The sequence below is a fragment of the Erinaceus europaeus genome, chromosome 9 (genome assembly GCF_950295315.1).
Source record: "Erinaceus europaeus chromosome 9, mEriEur2.1, whole genome shotgun sequence".
Classification (NCBI taxonomy): Eukaryota; Metazoa; Chordata; class Mammalia; order Eulipotyphla; family Erinaceidae; genus Erinaceus; species Erinaceus europaeus.
This window is the reverse complement of record NC_080170.1, coordinates 14,999,608-15,015,264: the sequence shown is the minus strand read 5'-3', so window position 1 is coordinate 15,015,264 and position 15,657 is coordinate 14,999,608. Positions and strand designations below refer to the sequence as shown.

The 15,657-nt window shown below is 44.5% G+C and overlaps 1 pseudogene; it reads left to right on the top strand.

Moving 5' to 3' along the window:
- Positions 1–13,582: 13,582 nt before the first annotated feature.
- Positions 13,583–15,152, top strand: LOC103117175 (ubiquitin-conjugating enzyme E2 Q2-like; annotated as a pseudogene).
- Positions 15,153–15,657: the final 505 nt, after the last annotated feature.

Here is a 15,657-nt window from a genome sequence, read left to right as displayed (position 1 = left end):
GGAGCAGTGGTGAGGTATCTCTGAAATAAAAAGAATGGAAAAACTGGCCCCGGAATAGTGAGATCACACACCCACAAGGCCCCACAGTTAAAGCAGAGGGCTCAGGGAAGAAGAAAGAGAAGGTTTGGAAGGTTACTAAAGGCATTCTGACTCCTCCATCTTTTCTGAGGCCCTTATCTCAAAGGCAAACCACATTCTGCCTATAGGCACCCTTTCACAAAATTAACCTATTTTGTTCATTTTTATTTTTTATTATCTTTATTTTTTGATTGGATAGAAGCAGCCAGAAATTGAGAGTAGTGCAGGGATAGAGAGGGAGAGAGTCACCTGCAACCTTTCACCACTCGCAAAGCTTTCTGCTTCACTCACAAAGCTTTCCCCCCTGCAGGTGGGGACTGGGGGCTCGAACCCAGGTCCTTGCTCATTGTAATGTGTGCTCAACCAGGTGTGCCACCACCCAGCCCCCTCTGGCTTTTTTTTTTTCCCTCTCATAAGAATAAACCCTAAAAAATTCTTGGGGCTAGGCAGTGGTGCATCCACTTAAGTGCACATGGTATGAAGTGCAAAGATCCACGCAAGGATCCGGGTTCGAGACCCTGGCTCCCCACCTGCAGGGGGTAGCTCTTCATAGGTGGTGACGAAGGTCTGCATACAGGTGTTCCTCCTCTCTCAAGTCTATCAAAAAAAAAAAAAAAAGACCAGGTGGATCATAGTCCTAAATGATAACCCTGAAGGCAATAAATAAGAGAAATTTCTCTCGCCTAAGCCCCACCTCTGGCTGAATCGAGCTGAGATGTGAAAGGAAGACGTGTCAATCATTACCATTATTTAAAACTGGCCAATTTCCTTCTAGCTCACTTCCTCCTGGATCTCAACCTGCCTTGTACTCTGACCTCCGCTCTCTTGGTCCCCAGGGTGGTGGGTCGGGGTGGGTGGCCCTCCCGAAGAGATTGTAGCTACTACAGTAGACCCTGATTGGTATCTCAGGTTTCTCCTGAACAAATAGCACTTCCCCAGCACCCGTCTCCTTTCCTTTTGATGTGGGTCTCCAGGAATAGTCACCCTCACCACGTGCAGTGTTCTCAACTGTGGTTCCCGTGTACGTGACTGCTGCCCCTGAAGTGTTAACCACCACCCTGTGGGTAACAAAACAACTGAAACACCAGCTGGAAAAGCACCCTGACACTAAATGCTGCAGTGTTCAGGAGTTGAGAGGTTTAAAGATAATTCCAAAGAGTTCATCCAGCTCATGCCAGCCCCCGGGTTAGATTCCTCACAGAAAAACAATGACCTTTGCAGGTGCAAACCCCCCCCCCCCTTGTAGGGTCTGTGTGCTCAGTGTGGTGGGGGTCTTAGCTGCCCACAGGAGGCCTCAGAGTTTGCACGCTAGTGGGTTCAGAAGCCACCCAGCCAGCCCATCCCTCCTTCACCTTGGGCTTGACATTTCTTTTTTTTTACTTCATATTTTCACTACATCTCAGATTACCATGTTCTTTAACCATTTTTAAAAGATTGCCTCTATGTAAGGTTCTTTTTTTTTTTTAAATTTATTTTTTTATTGGGGAATTAATGTTTTACATTTAACAGTAAATTCTATGGAAGGTTCTAGTTGTTGCCCATTCTCAGAAATGGGTTTCTATATTAAACAAACCAGCACATTCCCCTAGTGTGAACTTTTTTCCCCTTTATTGGGGGATTAATGGTTTCCAGTCGACAGTAAATACCATAGTTTGTACATGCATAACATTTCTCAGTTTTCCACATAACAGTACAAACCCCACTAGGTCCTCTGACGGCCTTTTCGAGGGCTCAACATTTCTGCCTCTACCGGTGACCCACTTCTTCCTCAGCTACTTCCGGCCACTCTTTCCTGCCTGCTTTCTGAGAACCCAGAACCTCTGCTTCTGCCTCACCTGCAGTCTTTCCTCCATGAGACTCTTGGCCTTTGCTCTTTTGTTTATTTGTTTTGTTTTCCTCTAAATATTTCCATTAATTTTTATTAGTGATTTAATATTGATTGACAAAATTATAAGATAATAGGGTTATAATTCCATAATGTTCCCACCGCCGGAGTTCTGTGTCCTCACTCCTTCCATTGGCGATTACAGTAGTTGTGGTCTGGGAGGTGGCACAGTAGAAAAAGGGGTGGACTCTCAAGCATGAAGTCCCGAGTTTCATCCCTGGTAGCACATGTACCAGAGTGATGTCTGGTCCTAACTCTCTCCTCCTATCCTTATTAGTAAATAAATAAAAATATTAAATAAGAAAGCCCGCATGCGGGGGGGGGGGGGAAGTGATAGTACAGCGGGTTAAGCACACATGGCGCAAAGTGTAAGGACTGGTGTAAGGATCCCAGCTTGAGCCCCTGGCTCACCACCTGCAGGGGGATCGCTTCACAGGTGGTGAAGCAGGTCTGCGGGTGTCTACATTTCTCTTCCCCTCTCTGTCCTCCCCTCCTCTATTTCTCTCTGTCCTATCTGAAAATGACATCAATAACAACAACAATAACTACAACAATAAAACAACAAGGGCAACAAAGGGGAAGAAATAGCCTCCAGGAGCAGTGGATTTGTGTGCAGGCACCGAACCCCAGCAATAAATAGCCCTGGGGAGTTGGATGGTAGAGCAATGGGTTAAGCGCACATGGCACGAAGTGTAAAGTCCAGTGTAAGGATCCCGGTTTGAGCCCCTGGCTCCCTACCTTCAGGGGAGTCGCATCACAAGCAGTGAAGCAGGTCTGCAGGTGTCTATCTTTCTCTCCCCCTCTTTGTCTTCCCCTCCTCTCTCCATATTTCTCTGTCCTATCTAACAATGACGACATCAATAGTAACAACAATAAAAGGGCCACAAAAGGGAAAATAAATATTAAAAAATTAAAAATAAATAAATAACCCTGGAGGCAAAAAATAAAGTGCAATAATTCTCCCATGGTCACAGCTATGGTTTGACTTTATAATTATCTAAATTTTTTTGCCCACTTTTTCTATGTTTCTGCCTCCACTTCCTTTTTTTTTTTTTTTTTTTAAATTTATTCCCTTTTGTTGCCTTTGTTTTTTGTTGTAGTTATTACTGCTGCTGTTATTGATGTCGTCATTGTTAATAGGACAGAGAGAAATCAAGAGAGAAGGGGAAGACAGAGAGGGGGAGAGAAAGACAGACACCTGCAGACCTGCTTCGTCGCCTGTGAAGCAACTCCCCTGCAGGTGGGGAGCTGGGGGCTCGAACCTGGCTCTACATCCCGAGTCCCCTTCACTTCCTTTCTAAGTGATACTTATACCTATTACTATTTTTGAGTGTCTTTCCTTTTTTTTTTTTTTTTTAAATTTCTCTCTTCTTTTTAATAAGGGAAACAGTTTGGCCTTTGCCCTTCTCCCTTATTGGCACCTTATCTGCGCCATTTTGGTGGGATTTCATTTGTGGGCAGCCCACCCACCCCCACCCCAGCATGGAAAGATGTGTTGGGTGGCTCTCTGTCAGCACCCCCTCCCCATCTGTAGTCACCTCCCCCATCTGACAGGTTTGTCTAGAACCTGGTCATGAGGGAGGGGTATGGCTGGATCCGGGGATCTGGACTGGAAGGGACAGGGCAGGAGCCTGGGTAGGGTAGAAATAGACAGGCCAGCACTTGAAGGTGAGATACAAAGCCTTTTCAAAATGATATTTGTCATTTATATTATTCTTATTACAAAAGCAGTACACATTGCTTTCAGAAAAGCCGAAAATAGATTAACCATAATAACAAAAGCATTCACACTTCCACACTTCCCCTCATCTCTGTTTATACTTACCAGGCTTCTTTCTCACATTTATAAATACACAGAGGAAACATTTATTTACTTATCCATAAAGTCCATACCATTGTATACATGTCTCATTTTATAGAAATTGAATATTTTTGGATGGAGGGTAGATAGCAAAATGATTATGCAAAGAGTCTCTCATGCCTGAGGCTCCTAAGTCGCAGGTTCAATCCCCCACACCACTATAAACCAGAGCTGAACAGTGCTCTGGTAAAAAATAAATAATTTTTTGAAATTGAATATTTTTGTCATTGAAACTTTATGTTATGTCTTAGCCACTGTTTCATAGCCTGATTTTTTTTTTTATTTAGCAGGAATTTGTTCCAGGTAGAATACCTTCACCATAATTGTAATCATTTACCCTTTACAATTGTTTATTTGGTGGTTTGGGAGGTGGCACAGTGGATAAAGCATTGGACTCTCAAGCATGAGGTCCTGAGTTCAATCCCCAAAATCATATCTGGTTCTTTCTCTCTTTAATTTTTTTTAAAACTGTTTTAAAACACTTTTTTTATAATTAAAAAATAGCTTTATATTTATGTTTTCCCCTTTGTTGCCCTTGTTTTTTATTGTTGTTGTATTTATTATTGTTATTATTACTGATGTCATCATTGTTAGATAGGACAGAAAGAAATGGAAAGAGGAGGGGAAAACAGTCGGGGAGAGAAAAGATAGACACCCAAAAATCTGCTTCACCTCTTTTGAGGGGACTCCCTTGCAGGTAGGGAGCCGGGGGCTCAAACTGGGATCCTTACACCTGTTCTTGGCGCTTAGTGCTACGTTATGATTGGGCCCTCCTCAATCGCTATCGAACAGGCTATGGCCTGTTCCATCGCTGGGGAGCCAGAGACGACCTGAACTGCCCCTGCGACTCCAGACAGACTATGACCCACATAGTCAACGACTGCCACCTCTCCAGATTCAAAGGAGGTCTCGAAACTTTACATCAGGCTCAACCTGACGCTGTTGACTGGCTACGGAAGAAGGACAAACGCTAGAAGAAGAAGTGCTACGTGCACTTAACCCACTGCGCTACAGCACGACTCCCTACTTTTTTTTTTTTTGCCTCCAGGGTTATTGCTGAGGCTCGGTGTCTGCACTATGAAACCACTGCTCCTGAAGGCTATTTCCCCCCTTTTGCCCTTGTTGTTGTTATTGTTGTTGGATAGGACAGAGAGAAATGGAGAGAGGAGGGGAAGACAGAGAGAAGGAGAGAAAGGCAGACACCTGCAGACCTGCTTCACTGCTTGTGAAGCGACCCCCCCCCCCACACACACACACACTGTAGGTGCGGAACCTCGTGTTGGCACCAGGATCTTAACTCTGGTCCTTGTGCTTTGTGCCATGTGCGTTTAACCCGCTGCACCTGGACCCCTGGTTCTTCCCCTTTCCTTCTATATTTCTCATTAATAAATAAAGAATATATATATATATATTGCCTCCAGGGTTATCTCAGGGACTTGGTGTCTGCACTACAAATCCACTGCTTCTGTGGCCATGTTTTCGATTTTTTGGATAGGACAGAGAGACCTGCAGACCTGCTTCACCACTTGTAAAGCGACCCCCCCTGCAGGCGGGGGGTGGGGTGGGGGAGGCAGGGGCTTAAACTGGGACCCTTGTGCCTTCTATTATGTGTGCTTAACCTGGTGCACCACCGCCTGGCCCCGAAGAGAATCTTGTTAAGAATTGTTTGCTTTTTTTTTTTTTTTTTTTTGAGCAGGGGTACTTGGGACCTGGGGCTTTGGAGGCTCCAGTATCTCCCAAGTCATTCCTCTTCCTCCTCCTCTTCCTTTTACGATTTGATTTATTAAAGAGTGGAGAGAAGCAAAGCATCACACCTGCTTATGTGATGTTAGGGGTCAAATTTAGGGCTCATGCTTTTAGGTCTGTTTGGTGGACTAACCAACCACTGCACCAACTCCTCCTGTGCCACCCCCAACCCCTTAAATATGCTTAACATGTGTGAGGGATTTCAGGCTTCCAGACAATCTCCAGAGGGGCCTCTGAGCCTCCGCCTGCTCTCCCACTGCCTGCAGTCTAAACTGGGCAGGATGCAAGGAGTTTGTGCCTGGAGCTGAGCATCACAGGGACCTGAGACCCTAAGTCTGCACCCACCCCCACCCCCATGAGGTCCCATCATGGTAGAACTTGGCTCTCAGCCCTGCCTGCATGTTCCACTCTGGACCTGACATCTGTCCTTTGTGAGCCTCTCCCTGTGAGGCGGAGGCAGTAGTCACCCTGTGGAGGTGTCTGTGAAGATTAACTAAAATGTGTGAAAGCAACAGTCCAAGTTTTAGAGAAATCCCTATCTCCTTGGCTTCTCTGTTTCCCTGATGTTTGCTTTCCATCCCAGCATATACGAACATTTCCCTCTCCAAATGTCGGGAGAGAGGAGAGCAGAGTGCTGCCTGTTTAGGTGCTGAAAGGGATCTGGACAGTCCTGAAGCTGTCACGGTTTGTGCCCCCTCCCCCATTACTTGAAACCTGATGCTGGGCCAGGAGATAGTGAAGTGCTAGTGCACAGGATTTGTACACCCAGAGGACTCAGGTTTGATTCCAGATCACACCAACAGTGCAGAGCTGAGAGCTCTGGTGAAAAATAAAATGAAATAGGGCAGAGGGTAGATAGTATAATGGTTATGCAAAGAGACTTTGGTATCTGAGGATCCAAAGTCCCAGGTTCAATCCCCAGTACCACCATAAGCCAGAACTGAGCAGTGCTCTGGTAAAAATAATAATAACTAATAGAAACCTGACTCTTTATGCAAAAAGAGAATCTAGTGCACCAGATTAGACTTGGCTGCAGTAGCAGAGACTCAGGCTCACAGAGCCTGATGTGTGGGAGCTTGGTAGTATAGGGCTGGATGGCAGACTGGACACCTCCTGTCTCTCTCCCACTCGCCTTGCATGAGGCTTCCATCCAGGATGCCCCTCCTGGGCTGCAGGAGCTCTGGCCAAGACCTTCAGATTTCAGGCAGGAAGAAAGGAAGGAGGAAGGGTGGAAGGTGGGCACAGGTTGCCTTTGTACTGCTGAGAACACACTGACTGTAAGCAAAAGGAATTATGGGCTATGTACAGAATTATCATATGGTTGGCAGGCAGCATGACCCCTAAAGATGTAAACTCACAAGAGGTTGTAGGTATGGGAGGTTACTTAGACAAGTGTCTGATGGAAGTTCACCCTTTCCCCTCAGCTTCATTCCCTCCTGCTTGCCCTTCACCTGGTCAGCTCAACCTTTTCCCAGGACCTGTGCAATGCTATTTCTCCCTGGACCCACAATTAACTGTACGCTGATGAACTAAGTCCAAGGACTCATGCTCTGACCACATGGCTAGCTAACCTTTTTCTCATGACTATTTCCCCATAATGTTTTTTTTTAAAAAAAAATTCATGCTTTTTATGCACCTAATAAAGCTGCCACATTTGATAAACCCCAAACAAGAAGTCCACAGAATTTATTATTATTATTACTACTATGATATACCTTTCTGGGCAGCTTACAGACAGTGAGTGCCTAATCATAGCTGCCTGGGCAGAGAAGCAAGCCTTTCAGGCTTTCTCATCTACAGAGAGGCTGAGAGGCTGCACAGAGCAATTGTTCAGCTAAATCAAACTGATTTTTTTTTTTACCAGAGCACTTAATAGCTGTGGCTTACAGTGATGTGTGTGTGTGTGTGTGTGTGTGTGTGTGTGTGTGTATGTGTGGTGGGGGGACTGAACCTGGGACTTGGAAGTTTCAGGCATGACAGTCTCTTTGCATAACTATTATGCTATCTACTCCCCCTCCCCAATTCTTTTTTCATGAAGATAGTTGTATGGAATCTATGCCACACTCTGGACCTGTAGGACAGAACTTAGCATAGTGGAAGGGAGGCTTCAGAGAGGCCAGCCTGTTGGGGAGGACTAGGGGGTGAGCTGGGAGCTTTGACCTGGAGAGGGGCCCTATTGTAGAGAGGTGGGTGGTGGGGGTGGATGGTTGTAGGTCTGAGCCATGAATAGTGAGCAAGGCAAAATAGTTATTCTAAGCTGCTGGGCTTTGGGTTAACTTGTTAAAGAAATAATACTAGGGCAGGGGATATAGCACTAGGAGATAGGCTGGGCAAAAAGACTTTCATATGAGCTTGGAACTCTGAACTCCTAGGTTTAACCCCTATACCGCCATACGGTAGAGCTGTGAAGTGCTGGTAAAGAGGCGGAGGAGAAGGAGAAATGATGCTAATGGGTTAATGGGTACGCTGAAGCACTGTGTTCTGATATTGCAATATTAGTTGTTTTTTTTTTTAACCAGACTCCTCCTACACTCTGGTTTATGGTGGCTCAGAGGATTGAACCTGGGACTTTGGAGCCTCAGGCATGAGAGTCTCTTTGTATAACCATAATGCTATCTACCCTTGCCCTATATTAGAAGATTTTTAAGTAAGGGCATATTTCAACAGGTTGTTTTGAGAATCAGGAAATTTAAAATTTAAAACATTTGCTCATCATCCTTCAGATGTGAAGATACAGTGACCTAGTTAGAAGCAGTCCTTATACTAACATGTGAAGTCAGTTTACCTGGGGAGGTGACTGGGCATGTGTATGACACAGGTTTGAATATGGCTCGCACTGCACTGGAGGGAAGTTCAGTGCTGTCCTTTCTCTCTCTTTGAGATTTTATTTATTTATTAATGCGAAAGATAGGAGGAGACAGAGAAAGAACCAGACATTATTCTGGTACATGTACTGCCGGGGATTGAACTGAGGACCTTGAGTTTGAGAGTCCAATGCCTTAACCACTGTGCCACCTCCCAGACCATGGTGCTGTCCTTTATTTGAAAAGGTTACAAGGCAGGGAAATAACTCACTTGACTAGTACACTGCTTTGCCATGTGCACCACTAAGGTTCAAGCCTGACCTCTACCACATTGAAGGAAACTTTGGTGCTATTGTTCTCTTTCACTATCTCTGCCTCTCTCTAAAACAAACAAACAAACAAACAAACAAACAAAATCAACGTTTATGAAAAGGTCAGTTGACAGTGGTGAAGCCCCAGCAATGATATCATCATCATCCTACGGGCTGTATTTTAAAAAAATTTAATTATCTTTATTTATTTATTGGATAGAGACAGTCAGAAATCAGGAGGGAAGAGAGGGATAGAGAGGGTGTGAGACAGAGAGAAACCTGCAGCATTGCTTCACTGCTTATAAAGCCTTCCCCTTGCAGGTGGGGACTGAGGGCTTGAACCTGGGTCCTTGTGCGTTGTAAAGTGTGCTCACCACCTGGCCCCAATTTTTTGTAATTTTACATTAAAAGTATTCCACAAAATATTGACTGTGAAAAACAAATGTTGAAACTGTAGAGAAGTTGACAGAGTAGTACCAAGTGGGACCACATTCCTCCCACTGAGATAATACAATATTTCACCAGATGGCAAACATATAACTTTCTCTATCATTTGATAGAAAATTACAGCACAGACATCTTATTATTATTATTATTATTAATTTTGTTTTTTACCAGAGCACTGATCAGTTCTGGCTTATGGTGCTGTGGTGCGGGGGATTGAACCTGGGACCTTAGAGCCTCAAGGCAGCATGAGAGTTTCTTTGCATAACTATTATGATGTCTACACTAATCCCAAACATCTTATTTTAAAATAAGAAATTTTTTCTGATTACATAAGAAATATATGATAATTTTATAGTTCTTTTTAATGTAGAAAAATGAAATTAAAATAAACTCACTTCACCCATTATCAGCTCTGTAGATCAACCGGGTACTTAAGAGAGCAAGTTTCTTATCTGAATTTATTCTTCATTGGGCAGGGGTTCCCTCTAGTGGCAACAGAATGAATTGCCAGGTGGTGGATTTTTTAAAAAAATATTTATTTTCCCTTTTGTTAACCCCCCCTTTTTTAAATTGTTGTTGTAGTTACCATTGTTGTTGTTACTGTCGTTATTGGATAGGACAGAGAGAAATGAAGAGAGGAGGGGAAGACAGAGAGGAGAGAAAGAGAGACACCTGCAGACCTGCTTCACTGCCTGTGAAGTGACTCCTCTGCAGGTGGGGAGCGGGGGCTTGACCCGGTTCATTTTGCCTGTCCTTGTACTTCGCGCGCCACGTGCTCTTAATCGCTTAATCCGCTGCGCTACCATCAGACTCCCCCAGGTGGTGGATTTTTAATTGAAATAACTCTTGTGGGTTTGGGTGGGAAGGTTCTTTAACTCCCCCCGCTTTGTTGCCCTTGCTGTTCTGTCGTTGTTGTTGTTATTATTGATGTCATCACTGTTGGATAGGACAGAGAGAAATAGAGAGAGGAAGGGAAGACAGAGAGGGGGAAAGAAAGACACCTGTAAACCTGCTTCACTGTCTGTGAAGCGACTCCCCTGCAGGTGGGGGGTTGGGGGCTGTAGCCAGGATCCTTAAGCCGCTCCTTGCATTTCACGCCATGTGCACTTAACTCACTGTGCTATGGCCGCACTCCCGGTTCTTCAACTTTCTCATGAATAAATCTGTTAATTTATTCAGAATACCAGTTGCAAGAAAGAGAAAAGAGGAAAGAAGAGTGGGTCAACTGTATAAAAGTGGTCAAACATAAGGAAGACGGGTGGAACCGAGATTTCTATGGTGAGTATAATATAGTAAACAATATACTATATAATGCTTATCTCTGATGGTGTATACCTGAAGCCTGTCTAATGACATAAGCTAATGTCACTTCAATTAAAAACATTTACAAATAGAATGAATTAAAAAAGAAAAAAGAAAAGTGGAATTTCTTAAATTGTATAAGAAACTCCCGTGGCCACATACCTGGAGATTTTACCAAGGTCTCTCAGTGTGTGTGTGTGTGTGTGTTTGCATGTTTGCATGTGTGTGTGTGTTCTCACCTGGGACATGGAGGCTGACTTCCTGTCCTTCTGCTCTGTATTTCACTCTTGAACTGGGGCCTAGACTGATGGGCACTGACTTTAGCCCACTCTGGTGGTTTTACACACAGTGTTCCAATACTTGCTTTCCTCAACTGAACTAATGACCCCATTTCTTCCTAGCTTCCTTCTTCCTCTGGTTCCTTATTCTTACTCCTTTCATCCAATCCTCCCTTCCTCCCCTGTTCCCCAAGATTATAGCTCAGCTCTGGCTGATGGTGGTGCTGCAGGTTGAACGGGTTGAACATGAGACCTCAGAGCCTCTGGCCTGAAAGCTGTTTGCATACTCACTGTGCTGCCTCCCCAAGTTTTATCCAAATCACTTCTCATCTTGTTTTCACTTCCCATCTTTTGGGGCCTCTGGTGTAAATTCATTTCACTCCCCCCCCCACCCCTGTCAATTCATGCCTCCCTGCAAAGTGGCAGGCTCAAGTATTTCCATTTATAAAAGGAAAACCTCAAGAAGAGTTATGAGAAAACTCTCCCTGTATATCACCAGGAAGTCACACCCTCCCCACAAGCAGTGTCTTTCCTGCTGCTTCAGGAGGCCCAGATTGCCTGCACTTTGAACTCTCATTGAATTGATTTGTTGTTTGCTTCCATTCCAAGGCAGACAGGAACTGCAGTGATTTTTTTTTTTACTTACACAAATGAATTAAGCAATTCTAAATATATATGAAGCTTTACCCCTGCACCCCATTCTACCTGGGAAAATAGTTTGGTTTTGTGGCAAGAGTGTGGTAAGTGAAGTGAAGGAGGGAATGAAGTTAACTGAAGATTTTATTTTATTTTTTATTGCTACTAGGCTTATTGCTGGGACTCAGTGCCAGCACTATGAATCCACCACTCCCGGTGGCCATTGTTTCCATTCCCCCCCCCCTTTTTCCTCTTTATTATATTTGACAGGACAGAAATAAATTGAGAGAGGAGGGGAAGACAGAGAGGGAGAGAGAAAGCTAGACACTTGCAGACCTGCTTCACCACTTATAAAGTGATACCCCCTGCAGGTGGGGAGTCAGGGCACCAAACTGGCTCAGTGTATGATAATATTTGCACTTAACCAGGTGTGCTACTGCCTGGCCTGGTTTTATTTTATTTTCTAAATACTGAGTAGTTCAGTTGGAGTTTGAATATTTTTATTTGTTCATTTTGGATAGAGACAGAAATTGGCAGGGGGTGGGAGAGAGAAATACTTGCAGCACTGATTGACTGCTCATGAAGCTCACGAAGCCTAAGGGCTTGAACAGTAACACTCAGCACTATGCTGTGACCTCTAGAATAGACTGCCCCTCACAGAGCTCTCCGCATAAAGTACTCCAAGCCTGTGTTCACTTTCCTGCTATGATCAGATGGGGTCCTTCTTAAATATCTGACCTCTGCCATCACTCACTAGGTCAGTCTGATCTCCAGTGGGTCGCAGATAGGAATCTTCTCCAGGCCATATAGAATTCTCTGTTACCTTAACGTGAAGAATAAATGCACTCTATTTAGACGGGTCTTAGACCTCTGCTCTTTTTTTCTTTCTTCTTCTCCTTCTCTTCCTCCTCCTTCCTCTTCTTCCTCTCAGGTCAACTGTGAAGTGTAGCAGAGTGATTCCCAATAATGGACAAGAAGGAAAACTGAAGCACAGGCCTTACCTTTAAGAGGAACTCCTTCCAGTGGTGGGGAGTGGGCAGAGTTTGGGTTTACAGGTGTCTGCTCTTGGGGTGGGCGTAGCTCATCATGTTAAGTACTCATAGTGCAAAGTGCAAGGACCTGTGCAAGGTTCCCAGTTTGAGCCCTGCTGGGATAGCCTGAGGGTGCTTCTTCCCGAGCAAGTGCGCTAACCTAGGCTTCTGCTGGGCTAGGGCTAGTGTCGCAGGAGAGAGACTCTGGGACTCTTGGAGCCAGAAGGCAATCCCAAGTGTGCTCAAACAGAAGAGCAGCTGTATATATACTTGCCAAGTAGGGTGGAAACAGGATGTGACCTAGAGAGGGTGGAAATCAGGGTGTGTCTAGGAGAGGGGGTGGAGCAAAAAGGGAGTATGAACCAGTGGGGATTAAACCAATGCCCTGTAGGCAGGGCGGTTCTAGTGGTTATGTAAGTAGACCGCAGAGTTAAGCAGGGGGAAGCTGGCATACTGACCAACAGAGCCCCTACCTGCAGGGGGATCATTTCACAAGTGGTGAAGCAGGTCTTGAGTTGTCTACTTTTCTCTCTCCCTCTCTATCTTACCCTCCTCTCTCCAGTTCTCTCTGTCCTATCCAACAACAATAACAGCAACAACAACATGAATAAAAGATGGCTGTCAGGAGCAGTGGATTCAGGTGGCCCAGGAACATGAATAGTCATGCCCCCCTCTTTGTTCCCACTCCTCAGCCTCCTCACAATACCTCTTAGTTCCTTTCCTTTAGCACAGCCTGGGGAAGCTCCGGAAAGTCTTCCTGCCTTTTTATCAAGGACTCTGCACTCAGAGAATGCTAGACTTTCTTCCCTATTGACGTGACTATCACTGAATCAAAGAGATCCTCACCACATTGCTACTTCTGGCGTTGGGCTCAGTGTGGGCACTATGAATCCAGTGCTCCTGGCAGCCATCTTTCTCATTTTATTGAGTAGGCTAAAGGGAAATTGAGAGAGAGGGGGATATACAGAGGGAGGGAGAGAAATAGATAGATAGAGAGAGAGAGAGAGATACCTGTAGACCTGCTTCACTGGTTCTGAAGCAACTCCCTGCAGGTGGGGAGCTGGGGGCTCGAACCCGGATCTTTGAGTGGGTCCTTGACTTTTGTACTATGTGCCCGCCAAGGCCTCGGTGCCCCCCCTCGCCATTTTCCAAGCCGCCCTCGGACGCAGCCCGGGCTGGCCCCGCTGGGCGGTTGCGTCCCTGACGGCGGCTCCGGGCTCAGCTCCCCTTTCCTCACTCCTCCCCTCGGAGATGAGGGGAAGATGTCCGTGTCAGGTCTCAAGGTCGAGCTGAAGTTCCTGGCGTCCATCTTCGACAAGAACCAGGAGCAATTCCGCATGTCAGCTGGAAGCTGAAAGAGCTGCACTGCCAGTTACTGCTGCCTTCACTGCCGCCGCCGCTCTCTCTGCACTGCAACATCACTGAATCTTACCCATCTTCCTCACCAGTTTGGGTTGTGGACTCTGATGACCCCAATCTGACAACAGTTTTGGAACATCTAGAAGTTACTAAGAACAATTTGCTTCGCCAGCAATTGAAGTGGTTGATATGTGAACTCTGCAGATTATATAATCTTCCTAAACACCTGGATGTTGAGATGCTAGATCAACCACTATCCACGGGTCAGAATGGGACAACAGAAGAAGTGACTTCAGAAGAAGAGGAGGAGGAGGAGGAAGAGATGGCCAAAGATATAGAAGACTTAGACCATTATGAGATGAAGGAAGAAGAGCCTATTAGTGGAAAAAAGTCAAAAGATGAAGGAATTGTAAAAGAAAATTAGGAAGACTCAGAGGCAAGACCATCTAAATGGTGCAGTGTCTGGATCTGTGCAAGCTTCTGATAGACTTATGAAAGAGCACAGGGACATATACAGATCACAGAGTTATAAAACAGGGATTTAGTCAGTGGAACTCATAAATGACAGTTTATATGACTGGCATGTTAAACTGCAAAAGGTTGATCCTGATAGTCCTTTGCATAGTGATCTCCAGATCTTAAAAGAAAAAGAAGGCATAGAATATATTTTGCTCAACTTTTCTTTTAAGGATAATTTTCCATTTGATCCATCATTTGTTCGAGTGGTGTTACCTGTTCTCTCAGGAGGGTATGGGTTGGGTGGTGGACCATTATGTATGGAACTTCTTACAAAACAGGGCTGGAGCAATGCCTACTCTATAGAATTGGCCGTCATGCAAATCAATGCCACCTTAGTCAAAGGCAAAGCCAGAGTGCAGTTTGGTGCAAATAAGAATCAGTACAATCTAGCAAGAGCCCAGAAGTCCTATAATTCCATTGTACAGATACACGAAAAAAAAAAATGGCTGGTACACTCCTCCAAAGGAAGCTGGCTAGATGTGCTGCCTGTCATATGTTTGGACGAATGTTACTTTAAAGAAGATCTTTCCAACATGCAGACACAAGCTTTGAGTGCCCTTATAACAGCAGTACCGAAGACATTAGCCAATAGATATTTTAGTGGATAATCTGTCAACTGACACCCATGATAAGTTATAGCCTCTTCACTTTGCTCATCTTAGATATCTTGGACTGAGCAGTGGGGCTTTTACTGAATTTTTCTTGGTAAACACATATAATGGCCACTCCTTATCATCTCTTCCTGAAAAGTGAGATCTGTAAAGCGGGCAAGTCAGTATCCAGTTACTGGTTGCAACATTAGGATAACTTTCCTATTGAACTCCTGTGTTCTGAGAACTTGCAATATGTTGTTCTGTTTAGAGCCAATAAATGTTTAGTTGATGTTTAAAAAAAATATGGTGGGCATGGCTGTTAAATAGAGCAATCTGCTTATTTAGTAAATATAAATTTAGTGTAAAAAATCTCAACACGGTATATTTAGTGAAGTAAGCTAACACCGTTCACAAGAATAAACATGATTGGGAAGGTGTTCTTTTGATAATGAAGGGGCGGTAAGGCCGATAGCATAAGAATAACAGTAATTATGAAGAACTCTGTTAGTAAACACATACACACACGTGCCTTATTCTGAGTATTATTTCAGTTCTGAGTTAAGTAAAATGAGCAAATTCTCAGATTATACTCTGTCTCTCCACCTGAATGTAGCTAAAAAAATATCTGCACAAAATGTATCAGGTAAATTGGCAGATTAGGAAAGAAGGCCAAAATTTAGAGTATATAGAACCACTGACATCTCCAGCCCTGTTGAAATGTGGATGGGATGCTGGAAAGAGAGTTATAAATCTGGAGGCCCTGATCTTTTAATTTTTTTATATTTATTTATTTTATTTTCCCTTTTG